This window comes from Medicago sativa, chromosome 4, assembly GCF_051527215.1.
Source record: "Medicago sativa cultivar Bolivia chromosome 4, Bolivia_mono, whole genome shotgun sequence".
Taxonomy (NCBI): Eukaryota; Viridiplantae; Streptophyta; class Magnoliopsida; order Fabales; family Fabaceae; genus Medicago; species Medicago sativa.
The window spans coordinates 54270580-54294354 of record NC_140752.1 but is presented as its reverse complement, the minus strand read 5'-3'; the positions used below and the strand labels follow the sequence as shown (position 1 = coordinate 54294354).

Below are 23775 nucleotides of genomic sequence, written 5' to 3'. Positions count from 1 at the left end.
TCCAGATATTCCTAATACCCTATTTCTTAATATCCTTGATAAATCAAACATGTCGTAGATCCAATCATAATTATGTTCAATATTTTGTTTGCTTCCGCTATTGATTCATAGTTGTTGAACATGTTTTATGAATTCTTTTTTTATTTAGACCTAAATTTCCAACAAATCTATCATATTTTATCAATCATATGAATTTTACGAAAAAACATTTCTATCAAACTTTCAAGCTTATAGTTTTGAGAAGAATACTAATCTCTTTGAACCCGTGATCTATAACATGGTATCAAAGCGATATCTTAACTCTTCCACGGATGAAAGTGATGAGGAAGACTCATGGACTTCTGCAAACAAGATAATTGTAGCCAATGTATCTGGTTCTTTAGAACAACAATAAGACTCTGCCACAAGAAACAAAATCGTTGCATCGTCACTTTCAACATCGTCACAAATTAACATTTCAACACCTCCAACAAGAATGCCAAGTTGCCAACGAAGGCTCCAATGTTTGCAACAATATGATCGTTTGAGATGCATAAACTCTTGGTCCTCTAATTTGATAAATAGTTCCCCTATTTTGAAACTCATCTTGTTTTTTATGTTCGAGTTTCTTCGTTGTATGAGTTTGAGCAAACACTTTTTTTTTTTTTGTATAGTTAATCATCTTTGTTGCTTAAATAAAACTCGACATAGAAATAGACATTGTTTGTTGTTTAAGGAGTGTCACATCACCATTTAAGTAACAAATACACCCCGCTTGAATTGGCTCGTATTAAAATTACATGTTTTTTTTTTTTTTTTGCTTCTTTTGAACTTTGATTACATGGCTCTTATTTTTTTAATTTTTTTTGTCTAGTAGCCTAATGACTAGAATTCATTTTTTAAAGTGAATAAGTAGAGTGTCCAGGGTTCGAACCTCGGCCTCTGCATATAATAATGTTTGTCCCTACATGACTCTTATTAATGTACCTTTATATCATATAGACCGTCAATATAAATCTTTAAATAAATCTAAATCATTTTATACATTATTGAGGTAGATCAAAATTATTGCCTAAAACACTTTTATTATACAACATTAATCATGATGCACCATAATAATGTATCAAATGTTTTAGATTTATTTTAACGAAAAATATATATTGAGTAAAATATTATTGAGTTGTGTAAAATTAATCTAATGTTATATCGATGTAGTTGATCCACACTCTTTACGGGTTATTTGGATTGGCGTAGTTTTGTGATTAAGCAATACAGTTTATACAAATAAATAAGCTATATATTACTTATAAGTTTGTTAAGATAGTTTATGGAAAACAACATATGAAAATATAATCTATTCTCTAATTCTCTAATTATTCTCTAATGTCTACCAAAAATACAATCTTACCCCTTCTTAATATTTTGACACGTCATCAAAATTATATCCTTTTGTGTCTTTTGCATCAACTTCCCCCTATTTTTTCTCTCCTAAAAACAAATTAAACAAACTCACTCGATAAAACACACTAACTTAATCCTTTTTTTTTTAAAACAAACAAACTTATTCTTAATCTCAATCAAAACAATTTTTCCTATAATTCAACTTCTAAATATCAAAAGATTTAAAAAAACAAATTACAATCTTCTATTCTCTAATTCTAAAATTAATGTCTACCCAAAATATAATCTTACTTCTTCTTAATTTTTTTGACATGTCATCAAAATTATATCCTTTTGTGTCTTTTGCTTCAACTTCTCCATATTTTTTCTCTTAAAAATAAATTTAAACAAACTCACTCGATAAAACACACTAACTTAATCTTTTTTTTAGAACAAACAAACTTAATCCCAATCAAAACAAACTTTCCTATAATCCAACTTTTAAATATCTAAAGAGTTAAAAAAAAATTACAAAATGTTTGCCTTTGTTTATTCTTTCTTTTCTTTGTCAAGAAAAATTATATTAAATAAAAAGAAATAGATAAAGAGACCGAGGGCATTAGACCATGACTTAGGTACAACCAAAAAACGGGGATATCACATAATAAATCAGATCAAGTGGATCAATCCAAATATATCGTAACAAAATTCACTAATCAACAAGCGAACCCGTACACGGGCACGAAACCAGGTCAAAAAAAAATGAAAAGTGAACCTCTACGAAAAACAATTAATGGATCGTCTGTCAGCACGGTTTCAAAATCCAAGTGCCAACAACTCCATAAACAAATTTAATAGCATAAAAGCTCTTTCGAGTTTGAAGAACTAGAGTGTAGACAAACAAGACGCTTTGAAATCGGCAGATCTCAACATATTTGAAAACAACAGAAAATCAAAGAAATCAGGCCACCATGTCATATTATAAAATATTATTTTTTTATTGTTGTAGAATATTAATTATTATATCTTTAGAAAGATGACTCTAAAAAACACTGAAAACGTGATAAATGAGTCACTAAATAATATTGTTGCACAATTCATACACGGGACTCATAACAACATCTTTATCAATAATGAAATCTTCATTATTTTAAACATTTCTTCATTTTTTTTAGTTTACCACTTCATAATATTTAATAACAACCATTTCAATGATTTTTTCATGGACAAACTACACTAACATCCCTTAAGGTCTTCTTAAATAACACAAACACCCGCTCTATTTTTTAACTAAACACTAATCTCCATTTTTTTTAATCAAATTTACAAGAACTTCTCTTATAATATAACACAGTTTAAACTTTATTAAATCCATTTGTTAATGTTAATTACGAGTATGAACTCATTTAATTTTCGACCATTTTTTTTCCATTTTTCACTTGGTGATTTTTCTCAACTTATTGTTCCTCGGTCAATGTGGTTTAATTTTTAAATGGATATATCGAAGATAATTTTATTTTCATTGATCAACCACAATGTCCATCCACCAAAATTCTTCTCATTTTTGTATTCTCCTTTGATCTCTTCTGTAATTGCCGATGTTTGATTCTATTTGGTGGTAAAAACAAATGTTGTTATAGTTTCTCCACTGCGACAAAAAACCTAATTTAACTTAATTTTGAAAAAAGAAAACAGATACAAACAAATCAAGAAAAAATATCATTTAACTTAATTGTGAAAAAAGTAAACAGATACAAACGAACCAAGGATAAAATGAGGGGTGTTGTGTTTGGAAAATTATAAGGGGTGCTTATGTTATTTAAAAAAAATATCAAGGGAAGTCAAAATAATTTGCCCTTTTATCATTAATGCCAGCTTTACCATTAGTTTTGTCTGATTTTCTCAATTCATGTAGTATTGCAATGCGTTTTGATACGTAGCCCTCCACTTCGAACTAACCCGTGCGTAGCACGGGCCCGTGCTTAGCACGGGTTTGTTGCTAATTTTTGTTAATAACAACTTATTTATTTGCATAAATTATTTTTCATAAGTTCATAAATAAATAAATCCAAACGATCCCTATATATAAACAATGGAGTTTATGGGAGAATGTTTGAAAATCGGTGGTGACGGAGGAGAAAAACTCCCCATGATAGAAAATCAAGAGGGGAAATTTAAGTGTGTGTGTATATAGATATATATTCGTACACGTTATTTAGTTCCTAAACATTCATTAAACATTTTATTTTCTCTTTATTTCTCTTTTAATCACATTGTCAAAATATATTATATTTATCAGTTTACTCTCTTCATTTCTTTCTCTCTCAATATATATAGTTAATGTATGAGTGTCCAAATGACATTTTTCTTCAAATATTATTGATATTTGAAAAGAATCACCTTTACGTTTAATCTAAGCAATTTTATTAAGGCATAAACAATATCATTACTTTAGTTCATCATCATATTACATACACTTTTCATAAATTGCAAATAAGGCTACATCAAAAAAGGATAAAATTCACACATATATAATTTGAATGCTTTATAAAGTGAAATGAACACACTTGTGTTGGGTAAACTGACAAAGTCAGTCATAAAACACGTGCTTTAATATGAACAAACACGTGCTTTATTTTCTCGTGTGTCTTTACCCAACTATCTTCATTATCGCACTATCGCAATTCTCATGGAAATTTCATCATCTTCAAAACATAAGAATTTCATGTGTCAAAATTAAGGATAATTAATAGGCAAATTCGATTTCTTCGAAATTGTTATCAAATAGAATGTGTTATGGAAACCAAGTTGCTTGGGCTCTAGTGGCAAGGAGCTCCTTCCAAGGACATACCCAGGGAATACCGGGTTCGATAACAACGATTGGCCAGTGTGCATTCCTCTACACATGAGCCGGATTAGTCGTCCACCATTGGTGGGTGGGAAACCGGTGCGAAAGCCAAAAAAAAAAAATTGTGTTATTCATTAGTACAACTTACATGCTTATAATAGAAAAGTGCAAGTTAGATAGGAGTTGTAGGGACATTTGTTAGGCAGGGATGCAAGTTTGAACTCGTGATTTTTCACTTCATAACATTTAATGTATGAGTTTCGTCGTCAGATTCAAGGGTCACATTGTGATTCTCTTGAATATTGTCAAAGTTAGCCAACACAAAATTGATGCCAAAGATGTTTCTTTTAAGCTAAGAGTATGCAGAGGCAATATTAGTAAAACAATTAACTCCAATTTTGTCGTGCATTCCTCTACACATGAGCCGGATTAGTCGTCCACCATTGGTGGGTGGGAAACCGGTGCGAAAGCAAAAAAAAAAAAAAAGAATTTGTGTTATTCATTAGTACAACTTACATGCTTATAATAGAAAAGTGCAAGTTAGATATGAGTTGTAGGGACATTTGTTAGGCAGGGATGCAAGTTTGAACTCGTGATTTTTCACTTCATAACATTTAATGTGTGAGTTTCGTCGTCAGATTCAAGGGTCACATTGTGATTCTCTTGAATATTGTCAAAGTTAGCCAACACAAAATTGATGCCAAAGATGTTTCTTTTAAGCTAAGAGTATGCAGAGGCAATATTAGTAAAACAATTAACTCCAATTTTGTCGAGAAACAACAAGAAATTTGTGTTTTATTTGTTTATGTATTCGATATTCTAAGCATTGCTCCCTCCTAAAATAATAGATTGCTCACATAAGCAAGAAATTTATACCATAAAGAGTTTCTCATGAATTTTACATAATCAAATGTGCAAATGCATTTGAGACGAAATTTTGATGATTTATTTACATATAAAGAGATATATTTTTTCTAGTGTTTAAAATGAATAAAATTCTACCCCTCTTGTGTGTGTGTGTCTATATATATATATATATATATATATATATATATATATATATATATATATATATATATATATATATATATAGAGTTAGGATCCGTTGACACCAGGTGCCAACAGTTAGTTTGACACCAAATCTCAACCGTCTATCTTTTCTAATTAATGGCTAATAATAATTTTTGAAATTAACTCATATGAGTATTACTTACAGAATCCTTTTCCATCCCATACTTTTATTTTTTTCAATTACCAAAACTCAAATTATTTCGGAAAATTTGTTTTTCTCCACCAAATCCAATACATGTATTCTTTCTTCATCTTCGTGTCCCTTTGCTTGAATCCTCTCATATGGATCACAAACCCTAGACATATCCCCTTTTGATAAAACCTAATTTGTGTAAAATTTTAAATTTATCCCGAATAGAAATGAGATTATTAGTGTGTGAATTGAGTGTATGAATGAATTTGGACTTATTAGGTTGTAAATCATTTAAAACAATTGAATTTCCCTTTGATATGATTAGGTTTAAAAACTATTATATTGGAGCGGAAACGAAAGCTTTTTTCCAGAAACTCCATGGACAACATATCCAATTCCATGTTAATGGTTACCATCATAGAACACACACCATTACAATATAGAACAAGTGTTACCAAACAAGAATAAATTGAGACGATAGAAATAAGAAGAAGAATTAAGATTCTTGGAACGAACAGCAAATTGGCGAAACATGATTTGGGGGAAGAGGTAACGCATAAACAATAACTGAATTAAGTGAGAAGAATTACTCACGTACACTCAATGAAGGAGAGATCATGTTAGGTTTCTAAGTGAATTAATGTGAACCTTTGGATCAACATAAATGAATGGTTATGATTTGGTGTTAAACTATCTGTTGACACCTAGTGTCAATGGATCCTGACTCATATATATATATATATATATATATATATGGGAGATATTTTGACTCCAAGAGTAAGTATAATAACTTACTAATTTCAATTTTGATTAATGACTTAGATTAATTGATATGGTAGGCTTTAATTTCATTCTTTATTGTAGTCAACACTTATCACCACAAAATAACAAAACAATTAATGTCTTTTAATTGTTTGATTTTTTTTGTCCTTCTCCTATTGCTTTTTTTTTTTCACGTTAAAAGAATTTTTTAAGGTTGATGGTAAAATAAGCATCAAAGTTTTTTATTTGACCAAATTTTTTTTTTCTTCTCCCTTAACTTTTTTTTTTACGCTAAAAAAAATGGCATATATATTTTTTTAGGTAAATGTTTTTACATTTGTACATGTTTTCCTTATTATTTAATTTAAATTGATGATTAAAATAACTAATTTTACTTATGTTCAAATGTAGGTTTATGGCCATGGTTGGATCAACAACATAGTGATTTACTAGGCATTAGAGTGGCATAATGTGTGAACAAATATACCCTTTTTACGATGTTGGAATTTTTAGCTCTTGTTATGTTATGTTGGATTCACATGTTCCTTTACTGTTACGTTGAACTCCTGAGTGTTATACCCTAATTTTGGACCTAAAAATACTAGCTCAATTCTCCTTTTCTTGCATTTTAAGTCATTTGATATGTCTCTGATCAGTTGCATTTTTCTCTGCATTTTATTTCAATATTATTTGCAAAATTCATGAAAAAGGGCATTTTAGTCATTTCCTATGTTAAAATTTCTTTCAATCTTTGAAAAATTGTTTGAGTCTTTTCAAATGGTTTGAATAAGTCCTTATTTCAATTCTATGTCAAAATCCATTTCAAAAATTGCATTCGAAGTCATTTTGAGTCAGTTTAGCCCCTAGGGGCATTTTAGTCTTTTCATGTGTTAAAACTCCGTTTAATCTCTTAAAATTGTCTCTGAGACTTTTAATTTGTTTGAATAAACTCTTGCTTTAATTCCTTGTTAAAAACCATTTTAAAATTGCATATGAGTCATTTTTAGTCGTTTTAGTCCCCAGGGGCATTTTGGTCATTTCACATAAAATTTCTGATTCATTTTAATCTGCTTTGTTGCTTTTAATCGTCTCGCTTTACCTTAATTTTCAATTTACTTTTGCAATTCAATTTTAGTTTTAATTTTCATTTTGGTCCTTGTACTTTTTGTTATTTGCATTTTAATCCCTTTTTAAGTTTGTTAAAGTCAAAGTCAAGGTTTGTTACAAGTCAAGTGCCACATGGCATCCCATCATTGGTCCAAGCATTCCCACATCACCTATAAAAAGGTCAAAGTTGGTCAAGGTTCACACACACTAATCATTTTTTTTTACACCAATTATTTTCAATCACTTTTTTTCACAAAAATACACAAAAAATAACAAAAAAACAATTTCTTTTCTTTTCCCTCCTTCTCTCTCACCTCTAACTAACTTCTCCTTCTCTTCCACCACCCTAACAACTTTCCACCACCACTCTCCTCCACCCTAACAACCATAACCACCACTTTCAACCACCCAAAACCACCTTAACTACCTCTTTCCACCATCAAAATTCATCAATTCCGCCTCCAATTATCACAAAACCTCTCAATTCTTCAACCAATCTTCACCAAATCAACCATTACAATCCAAAACCAAACCAACACAAACCTCACAAATTCCAAATCGGTGCGGAAGAACAACGTTCACTGTTCACGCGAATTCACTGTTCACGCGAATTCACTGTTCACGCAGAAGAAGAAAAATCACGGAAAAATACCGGAACCGCGTGAGGGAGGGGCATTACGGCTAGAAACACGGCGGTTGAAGCAAATCAGACCGGAATCACAAGGTAACCATCTTCTATTTTCCTCTTTTCAAATTGTGTTCAAATTGTTCCTCAAACTTCAAAGTTAGATCTACTCCGATTGGCACCTTATTTCAAAAAACTAAGCTCGGATCCATAACAAGCACGAAAATGGATGTTTGAAACTATAAAAAAAAATTGAATCCGAGCCGAAAAAAAATTCCGACGCGGTGGTGCCGCCACCTCACGGTGGTCGGCCACCGCGCCGGAGAAGAGGAGCCCGCCGGAGAAGAAAGAGAGGAGAAGGGAGCTTCTCACTCTAGAAAATATTAGAGAGAGAAGGATTGGGGGAAATGAACCAAAAACCGGTTCAGGCCTATATATATGGCCATGAACCGGGTCGACCCGCCCCAGGACCAGCCCATTCTCTCCCTAAGCCTTTCTGCACGTTTTTGCTGTACACCCCCCCCCCCCCCCCCCCCCCTTCTGCATGTTTTACTAATTTCTTGCTAATTGCACCCCTGCATGTTCAAAAATCCTTTAAAAATTCCTAAAAAATTCCTATGTGTTCTTGATCATTTTCTTGATATTTTTGTGATGTTATCATGTGTTAAATCTTGATTAAAAATGTGTGGTATTTTCTTGTCAATTGTTTACTATTTTTGTTAAAAATTGTGAAGTTTTTATATGTTTTTGTGTCTAAAAATTCTTTAAAAATTCTAAAAATTTTCATACACATTTCTTGATAGTTTTGTGGTATTTTTGTGATGATTTTTGCATATTAAAACTTGGAAAAAATAATGTGTTGATTTTCTTGCTATTTTGTGATGTTTTGTATTAAAAAATTTGTGAAAATTTGCTTGACTCTAGTTCCAATTCCTTGATAAATGTTTGTGACCCATACCATATGATTTTGTGAGGTTTTAGCTACTGTTTGTATGTGTTTCTTGCTGCATGTGAATGTGGGTAATTAGTTTCTTGTTTTACAAGTCATGTAAATGTGTGTATTTGAAAATAAAGTGCTAAAATGGACCTAAAAATGTGTCATAATCCTTGACTTGAATATGTCCTATAATTCTCACACTCATAATACAATGAAGTCTTTGAACATTGCTCATAATAAGAGAATTATAGGTCATGTGCTTATTGAGAGGTTATGATAAATTTCCACTACATTTTGACACTTTATTTTTTTGTCATTTTTACCATTCTTTTTTTAGTATTTCCTTGCTTACCTTTCTATCATTTTATGCCTTATTTTCACTAACCACTCTACTTTATGTTTCATACATCATGAGCATTTCATTTTCCATCTCTTTCTCATCCTTTCATTTCTTTGCACTTTGATTCATAACAAGACTTAGAATGTAACATGTAGGAACTTTTGTATTTTACTTTATGCCTTTAAATTTCTTGCAAGACCATAGAATGTAAACTAGGGCATGATGTAATAAGGACAATGGACTCTAATGATGTACACCGACACAAGCACCGACACATGCACACACCTCACTTTAGATATATGGCTAGGATATGCATGTTTAGATGTATGTTTAGGATTGTATGTTTAGATGAATGCTTAGGCTTTACACTTAGAAAAACCTTTTTTCCAAAAAAATATGAACAACATCACTCAAATATTTTTCTTAATAAACCTTGGGATCAAAATCCCATTGAATTTTCCTTTTATTTTCTTAATCAAACCTCAATGAACTTTAATCATGCTTAGACCTTTTTTGCAAAATAACTAATTCAACCCCACTTTTTTCACAATCTCATGCCTTTAAGGCCTCTCAATCTCATTCTTCAAACTCCAATTTTCAAACTTAAAATCAACCAACAAAAACAAAAAAACATTTTTGGAAGAGAACTACGGTGGATTTGATCCCTTAAACGGGTACGTAGGCAAGGACAAAATTCCTTCAATTCAAATAAAATAAAAATTCAAACACATTCTTCTCCCTCCAATTCTTCACTTAGTAAACCCTTAGGTGTAAATATTATTTTCAAAATAGCATTTAAAAATAAAGCGCGCGCGTAGAAATTAAAGACGGTTCCTATAAGATACTATAGTCGTTATGGGTGCCTAACACCTTCCCGTAGCGAAAACAACTCCCGGACCTCGATTCTCAAGGGTTTTGCTTACTTTTCTCCCTTCCCAAGAAAAAATAAGATATCACCGGTTAAAAAGGTTCAAACATAATCAATGTTTGACACCCGAAAACCAAGATAAAACAGCTGGCGACTCCGCTGGGGGGATTCGAGAGTTACGCCTAGTCTTTATTTCCACGCTTGCGCTTTGTTTTTACTTGTTTCTTTTACTTGTTTTCCTATGTGAATAAATGTTTAATTTATTGCAAACGTGTGGGGTGAGAATATCAAAAGTCCTACACCCGGGCTGAGTAAACTTAGGATTTAGGAGGGATATAATCGACAATTCATTTCGGGGGTTGCCTCGTGTTTTGGATTATGCGATCAATCCCACATAGTTGAGGCATTTTGGGGGTGATGTTGTCGGCGCGTGTTGTCGCGTTTAGGCACTTTACTTCTAATTGTTCTATGACGCTATGAACCGTAGATAACCGAACCCATCCATGGCCATTTTCTAGGATGTAGTGCGGAGGCTAAACCGAGTGTTGTCTCGAATTTTAGTCGTCACGCGATACTACACTCAAGTTAGACCTTCTTACGGATAATCATGGAGCGAGTGTTGTCTCGTGACACCGTGATATACGTCGGAGAGGTTGCAACTTGGGAACCTTTTTTAGAACCCGGTTACTATTATCCAAAGCCCTAGATTTACCGGACACCGTGTCCGCCCATAACTCCTCGACTTTGAACTTCAACCCACCATGTTTTCTCCGAACTTGAACATAATCATGCATTCATGCATACATGCATAAGCTTTTTCCATGCATTTATCGGGGGACTTAGACAAGTCATCTTTTGAACATCACGGATGTGAACACCAAGTGATACCATCTCAACTAAACTTTTAGTTTTGTTCAAGATCTTCAAATAAAACCGTGTTTCTCCGTGATGTTCACAACCACTTTGACAAAGTCCTCTGACAAAAAAGAGTCTTTTCGCATTTGCATATCATGCATCATATGCATCATTCATCGGTCACAAATGGCTTCCCGTGCTCATTGTCTCCTGGTTCTTCTGCCGCAGTCTGAAAGGTGGCTCGTGCTCGCAAAATTCACCAACCAGATAGAGTTTATCAGACAAGATTGTACAAGAGAAGAAACATGGCTAACCTTGAGGAAGAGAATGCCAGCCCTTCAGGCCAATCTATTGAAGAGTCTAATCTGGACGAAATTCTGAGGCTTATTAAAAAGAGTGACTATAAGATTGTTGACCAGCTGCTACAAACTCCGTCAAAAATATCCATCTTGTCTTTGCTCCTGAGCTCAGAGGCTCACAGGAAAGTGTTAATGAAAATACTGGAATAGGCCTATGTCGATCATGAAGTCTCTGTGGATCAGTTCAACGGAATAGTGGGTAACATTACTGCTTGCAATAACTTGGGATTTGGTGATGATGAGCTCCCCGAAGCAGGAAAACACCACAACTTGGCTCTGCATATCTCAGTGCACTGTAAGTCTGACATGATATCCAATGTGTTGGTGGACACTGGGTCATCTTTAAACGTAATGCCTGAGTCTACGCTGAGACAGTTGAGTCATCATGGAATTTCTCCGAGGGGAAGTAGCTATCTGGTTAAAGCTTTTGACGGATCTCGCAAGGATGTCCTTGGAGAAGTGGACTTGCCAATTACCATTGGTCCTGAGACATTTCAGATCACTTTCCAGGTTATGGACATCAATGCTTCTTACAGTTGTCTCCTCGGAAGACCGTGGATTCACGACGCTGGGGCAGTCACTTCTACTCTGCACCAGAAGCTCAAGTTTGCGAGGAATGGTAAGATTGTCACTGTGCATGGTGAAGAAGCGTATCTAGTTAGCCAAGTGTCATCTTTCTCTTGTGTTGAAGCAGGGACCGCTGAAGGGACGTCGTTTCAAGGCTTGACTGTTGAAGGCGCGGAGCCTCGAAAAACTGGTACTGCTATGGCTTCACTGAAAGACGCCCAGAAGGCTGTTCAAGAAGGGCAAGTTGCCGGCTGGGGCAAAGTGATTCAGATTTTGGAAAACAAGCGTAAAGAGGGCCTTGGATTCTCCCCAACCTCTGGCGTTTCAACAGGAACTTTCTACAGTGCTGGGTTTATCAATGCTATTGCTGAAGATGCTGCTGAAAGTAGTTACGTGCCTACATTTGTTGTACCAGGAGGCACTGTGAGAAATTGGGAGGCCATTGATGTTCCTTTAGTCATGCATGCTTCCATGTAATGTGTCTTGTTGCTCATGTTTTTCTTTGTTTTCAAAATAACAATCCTTTCGCTCTGCCGAAGGCGAAAGTGATATCATTGTAAGGGCATGTTTGTTTCGGCATTGCCGTTATCAATAAAAGTTGTCGTCTTTCTCACGACTCTTTGTTTTTTTTTTACTTTTTAGTGCCTTTTTCTCGGAAATAATGGTAATGCCAGAAAAAACCAAAACATCTGTATTTTCTTATTAATTTCAAAAGTCTGCATAAAAAAAAACATTTTTTCTAAAATCATTCCAATCATATTATGCAGATTGAACCACAATAAACCCGTTGAACACAGTGACCCTATGGTTCCTCCAAATTTTGAATTCCCTGTATATGAAGCTGAAGATGAGGAGGATAATGAAGAGATACCGTATGAGATCACTCGACTGCTCGAACAAGAAAGAAGAGCCATTCAGCCTCACCAGGAAGAGATTGAGCTCATCAACCTGGGTACTGAAGAAAACAAGCGAGAGATCAAGATCGGTGCAGCACTTGAGCCAGAAGTGAAAAAGAAGATTACTCAGATCCTCCATGATTATCCAGATATCTTTGCATGGTCCTATGAAGATATGCCGGGTCTAGATCCCAAGATTGTGGAACATCGAATACCGACAAGACCTGAATGTCCTCCTGTCAAACAGAAATTGAGAAGGTCTCGTCCAGACATGGCACTTAAGATCAAGGCTGAGGTGCAGAAGCAAATTGATGCGGGTTTCCTCATGACAGCTGAATATCCTGAGTGGATTGCCAATATTGTACCAGTACCAAAGAAAGATGGGAAAGTTCAAATGTGTGTTGATTACAGAGATCTGAACAAAGCCAGTCCAAAAGATAACTTCCCATTGCCTCATATTGATGTGCTTGTTGACAGTACTGCTCAATCCAAAGTGTTCTCCTTCATGGATGGTTTCTCTGGTTACAACCAGATACGGATGTCACCTGAAGATAGAGAAAAGACGTCTTTCACCACTCCATGGGGAACGTTCTGTTATAAAGTGATGCCGTTTGGCTTAATAAATGCTGGTGCTACCTATCAAAGGGGTATGACCACTCTGTTTCATGATATGATTCACAAGGAGATTGAAGTATATGTTGATGATATGATTGTGAAATCGAGTGACGAGGAGCAGCATGTGGTGTATTTGAAAAAGATGTTTGAAAGATTGAGAAAGTACAAGCTGCGTTTGAATCCTAACAAGTGTACATTTGGTGTAAGATCTGGAAAGTTGCTAGGCTTCATTGTCAGTCAAAGAGGCATCGAAGTTGATCCTGATAAAGTCCGAGCCATCAGAGAGATGCCGGCCCCTCAAACTGAAAAGCAAGTCAGAGGTTTCCTCGGACGTCTGAATTATATTTCAAGATTTATATCTCACATGACTACTACCTGTGGACCAATTTTCAAATTGCTCAGAAAGAATCAACCTGTTGTATGGAATGATGAATGCCAGGAAGCTTTTGATAGCATTAAAGAATACCTGTTAGAGCCACCTATCCTTGTCCCGCCAGTGGAGGGAAGGCCTTTGATCATGTATCTGTCAGTGTTGGATGATTCAGTGGGTTGTGTTCTCGGTCAACAAGACAAGACTGGAAAGAAAGAACATGCTATCTACAATCTGAGCAAGAAGTTCACCGACTGTGAGACTCGGTATACAATGCTTGAAAAGACTTGTTGTGCTTTAGCCTGGGCTGCCAAACGCCTGCGTCATTATATGGTGAATGATACAACTTGGTTGATATCCCGAATGGATCCAATCAAGTACATCTTTGAAAAGCCTGCTGTTACTGGAAAGATTGCACATTGGCAAATGTTTTTGTCTGAATATGATATTGTGTACAAAGCTCATAAAGCAATCAAAGGAAGTGTCCTTGCTGAACATCTTGCTTGTCAACCTCTTGATGATTACCAACCGATTAAGTTTGATTTCCCTGATGAAGAGATTATGTATCTGAAAGCAAAAGACTGTGAAGAACCACTGATCAATGAAGGGCCGGATCCCAATAGCAAATGGGGATTGGTGTTTGATGGTGCTGTTAACGCTTATGGTAAAGGAATTGGGGCCATCATTGTAACTCCACAGGGGCACCACATTCCTTTCACTGCATAAATAACTTTTGACTGCACAAACAACGTGGCTGAATATGAAGCATGCATCTTGGGCATTGAAGAAGCCATTGATCTGAGAATTAAGCACCTTGACATCTATGGAGATTCTACACTTGTCATTAATCAGATAAAGGGTGAATAGGAGACTCATCATGAGAAGCTGATCCCTTACCGTGACTATGCCAGACGTCTATTGACATACTTTACCAAGGTGGAGCTGCACCATATCCCTCGGGATGAAAATCAGATGGCTGATGCTCTTGCTACTTTGTCTTCTATGTTTCATGTAAATCACTGGAATGATGTGCCCGTGATCAAGGTGCAACGTCTTGATAGACCCGCTCATGTGTTTACTATTGAAAATATGCCAGATCAAGTTGATGAAGATGTGAAGGATAAAAAGCCTTGGTATTACAACATCAAACAATTCTTGCAGAATCATGAATATCCACCTGGTGCTTCCAACAGGGATAAAAAGACTTTGAGACGATGGGCTAGTAAATTCCTTCTGGACGGACAAATCCTATACAAGAGGAACTATGACATGGTCTTGTTGAGATGTGTTGACAAACAAGAAGCTGAGAAATTGATGCATGATGTACACGACGGCACTTTTGGGACCCATGCCTCGGGCCACACTATGTCGAGGAAATTATTAAGAGCCGGCTATTACTGGATAACCATGGAGCGTGACTGCCACAAAAATGCTAAGAGATGCCACAAGTGTCAAATCTATGCTGATAAGATTCATGTGCCTCCACACGCTCTCAATGTTATGTCTTCCCCATGGCCTTTCTCTATGTGGGGCATTGATATGATCGGAAGGATTGAACCAAAAGCTTCCAACGGACATCATTTCATTCTAGTGGCAATTGACTACTTCACCAAGTGGGTTGAGGCTGCTTCCTATGCAAATGTGACCAAGCAAGTGGTTGTCAAGTTTATCAAGAATAACATCATCTGTCGATATGGTGTTCCCAACAAGATCATCACTGACAATGGTTCCAATCTGAACAATAGCATGATGCAAGCTTTATGTGAAGAATTCAAAATTGAACATCACAACTCTTCTCCTTATAGACCTCAGATGAATGGTGCAGTTGAGGCCGCTAACAAGAACATCAAGAAGATTGTTCAGAAGATGGTCACTACTTACAAAGACTGGCATGAGATGCTACCTTTCGCCTTGCATGGTTACCGTACTACAGTGCGCAGTTCAACTGGGGCAACCCCTTTCTCCTTAGTATATGGTTTGGAAGCAGTTCTCCCTCTGGAAGTGGAGATTCCATCTCTTCGAGTGATCATGGAAGCAAAATTAACTGAGGCTGAATGGTGTCAAAGTCGATATGATCAATTGAATCTGATTGAAGAGAAATGTATGGATGCTATGGCTCATGGACAGTTGTATCAAGTGCGAATGAAGAATGCTTTTGACAAGAAAGTCCGACCTCGAGAATTCAAGGAAGGCGAACTTGTATTGAAAAGGAGGATAAGTCAGCAACCCGACCCAAGGGGCAAGTGGACACCTAACTACGAAGGTCCTTATGTTGTCAAGAAGGTTTTCTCTGGTGGTGCTTTAATTCTTACACACATGGATGGTGTCGAGCTCCCAAATCCTGTCAATGCCGATATAGTCAAGAAATACTTTGTCTAGAAAGAAAAGAACAGCGTGGTAGGTCGAAAACCCGAAAGGGCGGCCTAGGCAAAAATGCGCTTCCCGGTGGATCGAAAACCCGAAAGGGCGATCCAGGCAAAAATTAGGGACAAAAAAAAATGAATATGAAAAAGCCCGCTGAGATTGTACGCAACTCAGGCAAGAATGAGCGCCTCGATGAGCCGAAAACCCGAAAGGGCGGTTCATGCAAAAATGAGGTTGATAATAAAAGACAAGTAACTATATCTGGCAAATCACCATCACCCCTTGGGGCATCTGCAACTGTCAATGATCGTCTTCATCAGAAGCTTATGTACTTGTGAATTCAAGATTTCTATGAAATGTAGCGGTCATCGTGTTCAATGTACCACTAACCAATAAAATTACCATTTTCCAAGCTTTGTAAATCCGCGAAGTCATGCCTTTGGCTGACTCTCACTCTTCTACATCAATTTGAGCCTGTGCTATCGTTTGAAACTCTATTTTTCCTTCCATTTTCAATGCTATATACAAAACATTTTCTTTCTATTTGATGATGTCAATGTCTGAAACAAACATTTTTTAAAATTGAAACATCTTTTCCTGTCTATTTTGAAAACGAACCTGAGCAATAGGGTACATTTCAATGAAACATGCATGAATAAACGAATGTCAATGTCTATTTCAATACATGTTACAAGCAGGTTACTCCCCAGGATGATCTGTGGTCAATGGCAAGAATGAAAAAACAGAATGAAAATGAAAAAAATTGAAAAAAATGCAAATGAAAAGCTCGCTAAGTTGAAAACCCGAAAGGGCGGCTTAGGCAAAAATGAGCACCCCGCTGATTGACAACCTATGAAGGCAATTCAGGCAAAAATGGGGCAATGAAAAGAATTTTATTCCCCGGTGAATCGAAAACCCGAAAGGGCGGTTCAGGCAAAAATGGGATTGGAAAATGAAAGAATGAAAAATGAAATGATGAAAAGCATTGACCGCAGATGCGAACATCCAATGTTTACCCAGCACTGACACGCCTAACAACGGCGACCTGTATCCAAGAATTTTCCAAGGATCCCTCCTTTACAAGTTTTATTGCCCTCAGCCATGGTTTCGATACGTCTCTCAATGACGGTCTCTCCAAAGAGGATTTCTATGTGAATATGTTGCAGCACGAGCCATTACGTGCCCAATCTTCCAATGTTTCATCTGCCTCTGTGAAACTTCCTTGTCAAATTACAAACCAATCATGCATTTCAAGCATTCATACATGCATAATCATGCATTTTATGTGCTCATACATTCAATAATCTTGTTATACCATACATACATGCTGCATTTCCAACTTCAACTTTCAATCCAACTCAGTTTCCACTTTCAATTCAATTCAATCTCCACTTTCGATTTGACTCAACAGTCAATTTTCAATTCAACTCAATTCCAACTTCCAACTCGACTCAATCTTCAATCTTAAGTTCAGTTCAATTCAATTTCAAATTCAACTCAAATTCCAATTTCAATTCAATCTCAATTCCAATTCAATCCAAATTTCAACTGTCAAATTCAACTCACGTCCAAATTCAATCTCCAATTTCAATCCAATCTCAATTTCAATTTCAACTGTCAAATTCAATTCAATTTCAACTTTCAACTCAATTTCAACTGTCAAATTCAATTCAATTTCAACCTTCAATCCAATTTCAATGTCAATTTAATTCAATTCAATCTCAATCTCCAATTCAATTCAATTTCAACTCTCAATTCAATGTCTATGTCTATGTCTCTGATTAATCTCAATTTTCAATCCCTCTTTCAATCTCAAACTTTCAATTCAATGTCTTTGTCAATATTAATCAACTCTCAATTTACTCTTGGGCCAACAAAATGGTCATGTCTGTCTTCAAATCAAGTTAATATCAACTTACCCTCAATTCGTATCTGTCCAAGTCAAACTTCCAATTCATATCTTGTTATTGGTCAAGTGGCTAGTTCGGTCTAAAGAACAGCTTGTACCTGCTTATATACTTATACTTCCGGACAAACGACAAGTTCGATCCAAAGAACAGTTTGTACCCAGCCTATGCTTTGTTATCAGTCAAACGACAAGTTCGATCCAAAGAACAGTTTGCACCTACCTACATGATGTGGTGATGATCCAGCGGCAAGTTCGATCCAAAGAACAGTTTGTATCTACCCTTTTGACTATATCTCCAGCCAAACAGCCAGTTCGATCCAAAGAACAGTTTGTACCTGTCTATTTGTTTGAATTTCCGATTAAGTGTCAAGTTCGATCCAAAGAACAGCTTGTGTCTGCTATATGTCTATGTTTCCGGTCAAGTGCCAAGTTCGATCCCAAGAACAGCTTGTACCTATCTCTTGTTTTGTATTCCTTGGTCAAGTGGCTAGTTCGATCCAAAGAACAGCTTGTACCCTATTTTCTATCCCCTGGTTTGTTTACCCTGTCAGTGTCTATCTGAATCCCCAGTGACATGACATGCTCCATAGACTCCAGTTGTTTGTCCTGCATTCATAATCAGAATATTGCATGGCACTCATATCTTTGAAAATTTGAAAGCGTATTTTTATGTCCAAAAACAGTGCAAATGTTAATATTTAAGTATCTTCGTCCCGTCAAATCAAAGACTACGTCTTTTGACTCTCCAGACAAAGAAACTTAAATAGGGGCAGCTGTTATACCCTAATTTTGGACCTAAAAATACTAGCTCAATTCTCCTTTTCTTGCATTTTAAGTCATTTGATATGTCTCTGATCAGTTGCATTTTTCTCTGCATTTTATTTCAATATTATTTGCAAAATTCATGAAAAAGGGCATTTTAGTCATTTCCTATGTTAAAATTTCTTTCAATCTTTGAAAAATTGTTTGAGTCTTTTCAAATGGTTTGAATAAGTCCTTATTTCAATTCTATGTCAAAATCCATTTCAAAAATTGCATTCGAAGTCATTTTGAGTCAGTTTAGCCCCTAGGGGCATTTTAGTCTTTTCATGTGTTAAAACTCCGTTTAATCTCTTAAAATTGTCTCTGAGTCTTTTAATTTGTTTGAATAAACTCTTGCTTTAATTCCTTGTTAAAAACCATTTTAAAATTGCATCTGAGTCATTTTTAGTCGTTTTAGTCCCCAGGGGCATTTTGGTCATTTCACATAAAATTTCTGATTCATTTTAATCTGCTTTGTTGCTTTTAATCGTCTCGCTTTACGTTAATTTTCAATTTACTTTTGCAATTCAATTTTAGTTTTAATTTTCATTTTGGTCCTTGTACTTTTTGTTATTTGCATTTTAATCCCTTTTTAAGTTTGTTAAAGTCAAAGTCAAGGTTTGTTACAAGTCAAGTGCCACATGGCATCGCATCATTGGTCCAAGCATTCCCACATCACCTATAAATAGGTCAAAGTTGGTCAAGGTTCACACACACTAATCATTTTTTTTTACACCAATTATTTTCAATCACTTTTTTTCACAAAAATACACAAAAAATAACAAAAAAACAATTTCTTTTTTTTTCCTTCCTTCTCTCTCACCTCTAACTAACTTCTCCTTCTCTTCCACCACCCTAACAACTTTCCACCACCACTCTCCTCCACCCTAACAACCATAACCACCACTTTCAACCACCCAAAACCACCTTAACTACCTCTTTCCACCATCAAAATTCATCAATTCCGCCTCCAATTATCACAAAACCTCTCAATTCTTCAACCAATCTTCACCAAATCAACCATTACAATCCAAAACCAAACCAACACAAACCTCACAAATTCCAAATCGGTGCGGAAGAACAACGTTCACTGTTTACGCGTTCACTGTTCACGCGAATTCACTGTTCACGCAGAAGAAGAAAAATCACGGAAAAATACCGGAACCGCGTGAGGGAGGGGCATTACGGCTAGAAACACGGCGGTTGAAGCAAATCGGACCGGAATCACAAGGTAACCATCTTCTATTTTCCTCTTTTCAAATTGTGTTCAAATTGTTCCTCAAACTTCAAAGTTAGATCTACTCCGATTGGCACCTTATTTCAAAAAACTAAGCTCGGATCCATAACAAGCACGAAAATGGATGTTTGAAACTATAAAAAAAATTTGAATCCGAGCCGAAAAAAAATTCCGACGCGGTGGTGCCGCCACCTCACGGTGGTCGGCCACCGCGCCGGAGAAGAAAGAGAGGAGAACGGAGCTTCTCACTCTAAAAAATATTAGAGAGAGAAGGATTGGGGGAAATGAACCAAAAACCGGTTCAGGCCTATATATATGGCCATGAACCGGGTCGACCCGCCCCAGGACCAGCCCATTCTCTCCCTAAGCCTTTCTGCACGTTTTTGCTGTACACACCCCCCCTTTTCCGCATGTTTTACTAATTTCTTGCTAATTGCACCCCTGCATGTTCAAAAATCCTTTAAAAATTCCTATGTGTTCTTGATCATTTTCTTGATATTTTTGTGATGTTATCATGTGTTAAATCTTGATTAAAAATGTGTGGTATTTTCTTGTCAATTGTTTACTATTTTTGTTAAAAATTGTGAAGTTTTTATATGTTTTTGTGTCTAAAAATTCTTTAAAAATTCTAAAAATTTTCATACACATTTCTTGATAGTTTTGTGGTATTTTTGTGATGATTTTTGCATATTAAAACTTGGAAAAAATAATGTGTTGATTTTCTTGCTATTTTGTGATGTTTTGTATTAAAAAATTTGTGAAAATTTGCTTGACTCTAGTTCCAATTCCTTGATAAATGTTTGTGACCCATACCATATGATTTTGTGAGGTTTTAGCTACTGTTTGTATGTGTTTCTTGCTGCATGTGAATGTGGGTAATTAGTTTCTTGTTTTACAAGTCATGTAAATGTGTGTATTTGAAAATAAAGTGCTAAAATGGACCTAAAAATGTGTCATAATCCTTGACTTGAATATGTCCTATAATTCTCACACTCATAATACAATGAAGTCTTTGAACATTGCTCATAATAAGAGAATTATAGGTCATGTGCTTATTGAGAGGTTATGATAAATTTCCACTACATTTTGACACTTTATTTTTTTGTCATTTTTACCATTCTTTGTTTTAGTATTTCCTTGCTTACCTTTCTATCATTTTATGCCTTATTTTCACTAACCAATCTACTTTATGTTTCATACATCATGAGCATTTCATTTTCCATCTCTTTCTCATCCTTTCATTTCTTTGCACTTTGATTCATAACAAGACTTAGAATGTAACATGTAGGAACTTTTGTATTTTACTTTATGCCTTTAAATTTCTTGCAAGACCATAGAATGTAAACTAGGGCGTGATGTAATAAGGACAATGGACTCTAATGATGTACACCGACACAAGCACCGACACATGCACACACCTCACTTTAGATATATGGCTAGGATATGCATGTTTAGATGTATGTTTAGGATTGTATGTTTAGATGAATGCTTAGGCTTTACACTTAGAAAAACCTTTTTTCCAAAAAAATATGAACAACATCACTCAAATATTTTTCTTAATAAACCTTGGGATCAAAATCCCATTGAATTTTCCTTTTATTTTCTTAATCAAACCTCAATGAACTTTAATCATGCTTAGACCTTTTTTGCAAAATAACTAATTCAACCCCACTTTTTTCACAATCTCATGCCTTTAAGGCCTCTCAATCTCATTCTTAAAACTCCAATTTTCAAACTTAAAATTAACCAACAAAAACAAAAAAACATTTTTGGAAGAGAACTACGGTGGATTTGATCCCTTAAACGGGTACGTAGGCAAGGACAAAATTCCTTCAATTCAAATAAAATAAAAATTCAAACACATTCTTCTCCCTCCAATTCTTCACTTAGTAAACCCTTAGGTGTAAATATTATTTTCAAAATAGCATTTAAAAATAAAGCGCGCGCGTAGAAATTAAAGACGGTTCCTATAAGATACTATAGTCGTTATGGGTGCCTAACACCTTCCCGTAGCGAAAACAACTCCCGGACCTCGATTCTCAAGGGTTTTGCTTACTTTTCTCCCTTCCCAAGAAAAAATAAGATATCACCGGTTAAAAAGGTTCAAACGTAATCAATGTTTGACACCCGAAAACCAAGATAAAACAGCTGGCGACTCCGCTGGGGGGATTCGAGAGTTACGCCTAGTCTTTATTTCCACGCTTGCGCTTTGTTTTTACTTGTTTCTTTTACTTGTTTTCCTATGTGAATAAATGTTTAATTTATTGCAAACGTGTGGGGTGAGAATATCAAAAGTCCTACACCCGGGCTGAGTAAACTTAGGATTTAGGAGGGATATAATCGACAATTCATTCCGGGGGTTGCCTCGTGTTTTGGATTATGCGATCAATCCCACATAGTTGAGGCATTTTGGGGGTGATGTTGTCGGCGCGTGTTGTCGCGTTTAGGCACTTTACTTCTAATTGTTCTATGACGCTATGAACCGTAGATAACCGAACCCATCCATGGCCATTTTCTAGGATGTAGTGCGGAGGCTAAACCGAGTGTTGTCTCGAATTTTAGTCGTCACGCGATACTACACTCAAGTTAGACCTTCTTACGGATAATCATGGAGCGAGTGTTGTCTCGTGACACCGTGATATACGTCGGAGAGGTTGCAACTTGGGAACCTTTTTTAGAACCCGGTTACTATTATCCAAAGCCCTAGATTTACCGGACACCGTGTCCGCCCATGACTCCTCGACTTTGAACTTCAACCCACCATGTTTTCTCCGAACTTGAACATAATCATGCATTCATGCATACATGCATAAGCTTTTTCCATGCATTTATCGGGGGACTTAGACAAGTCATCTTTTGAACATCACGGATGTGAACACCAAGTGATACCATCTCAACTAAACTTTTAGTTTTGTTCAAGATCTTCAAATAAAACCGTGTTTCTCCGTGATGTTCACAACCACTTTGACAAAGTCCTCTGACAAAAAAGAGTCTTTTCGCATTTGCATATCATGCATCATATGCATCATTCATCGGTCACAAATGGCTTCCCGTGCTCATTGTCTCCTGGTTCTTCTGCCGCAGTCTGAAAGGTGGCTCGTGCTCGCAAAATTCACCAACCAGATAGAGTTTATCAGACAAGATTGTACAAGAGAAGAAACATGGCTAACCTTGAGGAAGAGAATGCCAGCCCCTCAGGCCAATCTATTGAAGAGTCTAATCTGGACGAAATTCTGAGGCTTATTAAAAAGAGTGACTATAAGATTGTTGACCAGCTGCTACAAACTCCGTCAAAAATATCCATCTTGTCTTTGCTCCTGAGCTCAGAGGCTCACAGGAAAGTGTTAATGAAAATACTGGAATAGGCCTATGTCGATCATGAAGTCTCTGTGGATCAGTTCAACGGAATAGTGGGTAACATTACTGCTTGCAATAACTTGGGATTTGGTGATGATGAGCTCCCCGAAGCAGGAAAACACCACAACTTGGCTCTGCATATCTCAGTGCACTGTAAGTCTGACATGATATCCAATGTGTTGGTGGACACTGGGTCATCTTTAAACGTAATGCCTGAGTCTACGCTGAGACAGTTGAGTCATCATGGAATTTCTCCGAGGGGAAGTAGCTATCTGGTTAAAGCTTTTGACGGATCTCGCAAGGATGTCCTTGGAGAAGTGGACTTGCCAATTACCATTGGTCCTGAGACATTTCAGATCACTTTCCAGGTTATGGACATCAATGCTTCTTACAGT

The 23775-nt window shown here is 36.0% G+C and overlaps 1 pseudogene; it reads left to right on the top strand.

Moving 5' to 3' along the window:
- Positions 1–277: 277 nt before the first annotated feature.
- Positions 278–23775, top strand: part of LOC146929879 (uncharacterized) — a 39598-nt pseudogene continuing 16100 nt past the window's right edge.